General features: G+C 36.1%; 1 long non-coding RNA gene across 1 annotated transcript; it reads left to right on the top strand.

Moving 5' to 3' along the window:
- LOC148698116 (uncharacterized) lies at nt 1–1,163 on the top strand. Its single transcript, XR_015960848.1, has 2 exons — nt 1–279; nt 690–1,163. It is a non-coding gene; the product is annotated as an uncharacterized LOC148698116 (long non-coding RNA).
- Nucleotides 1,164–1,423: the final 260 nt, after the last annotated feature.

The raw sequence follows: 1,423 nt of genomic DNA, 5'->3' as shown, positions 1-1,423 counted from the left end.
TTTTTCACAAGAAACGATAGATTAAGTAGACTTGCCTTGGCAATAAAGAAAAGGGGAAATAGCTTTCCTTTTGTTTGGAAGTGGCTTTATGCCAAACTCGTTAGTTAATCAATATATTGCAACTAATTAACATTGCAAGTGGAAAATTGCTAGTAGCTCCTTAGTTCCCTATATAAGCTGCAGAGGCAGCCACTCGGAACACAAGTTCAAAGAACACAAAGCCATCTCACTTTTTTTAATTCATCAATCTCAACTAAGAACAATCCGATCACCACAAAGGTTAGAAGTTAAATAGCACAAGTATTTATCACACACACCGTATATTAGCGGGAAATAATAGTGGTATGCTCGCAATCTTCAAATTCATGTTCATGTAAATGCCCAGCTGCTTACACGCAGGGCCATGGTGAATTTATGGTGTCAAACAAATTCACTTTTCTTCTATCCTTTGTGATTAATCTGTGTTCGTTTCTCTCTAATTTTTTTTTTTCTTTTAGTTTCTTGTTATCTTTGCACCATTTTGAGTTGTTCATGGGTGTTCATTTTTCCGTAGGGTTTTGCTGAAGATTTGTACGTAGTATTTTCGTTTTTCGAGCTGTTAGGCTATCAAATAACAAAATGTATAACAAAGAGTATTTCAAAGTGCCTCCAGAAATTAAATAGGTTTTACCGTTTGTACATGCTTTCAGGTTGCAAAATGGAATCGAGACAAAGTTCGGAGAGCTCAAGGCAGGGAAATAAGAAGAAGTCTTTGTACAACTTAGGTGCAATTGCTGCTGGTGCTGCTGCAGGAATTGGTCTACTGGCTTGGGGTTTATCTGCACTTGCTTCATCAGCTGGTGAGGAAAAGAAGAAAATGATGAAAGCTCCTGGAAAAGATGAAATCATTGAGAGGGAAGAGTTTGAGCGTGATCCTAAAGGCTATTTCAAGGACTTGCGCAATAAGTAGGAACTTCTCTTGAACCGTTGAACATATGAGATTATGCCTTTACTTTTTTTAATCTATCTTTTGTTATTAAACTATCCTAGTGGGAACTTGCATCTTGTTGTCTTGTAGATGGGGATTACTGTTGTTTCATATGGTGATTAGGGATTTTGCTTTCTATTTTAGTTTATGATGTTTATCATCGGTTTAATGGTAGTGAAGTTCAAAACTTGCTGAACTTTGGGTGCTAAATAAGTATCCAACCATACGGTGCAACCAAAAATTTGACCTACTTACAGGTAATAGGATCTCAGTGATGCCGTTGTCAAATTGGGGATCACATAGGAAGATTTAATTTCTCTATCTCTCGTACAAGTGAATTGGATGAATGAAATAGGTTTGAATGCTAAGCTATTTAGACCATCTCCAATCTCTGGATTAAAACTTAATTTTTTAATCTAGAAAATTTAGGTTTTAACACAGAAACAATTTTTCTGA

Source organism: Pyrus communis, chromosome 3 (assembly GCF_041283825.1).
Source record: "Pyrus communis isolate YQ-2024b chromosome 3, ASM4128382v1, whole genome shotgun sequence".
NCBI classification, from domain to species: Eukaryota; Viridiplantae; Streptophyta; class Magnoliopsida; order Rosales; family Rosaceae; genus Pyrus; species Pyrus communis.
Note: the sequence above shows the minus strand (reverse complement) of the source record. Positions and strands in the feature narration are given on the sequence as shown.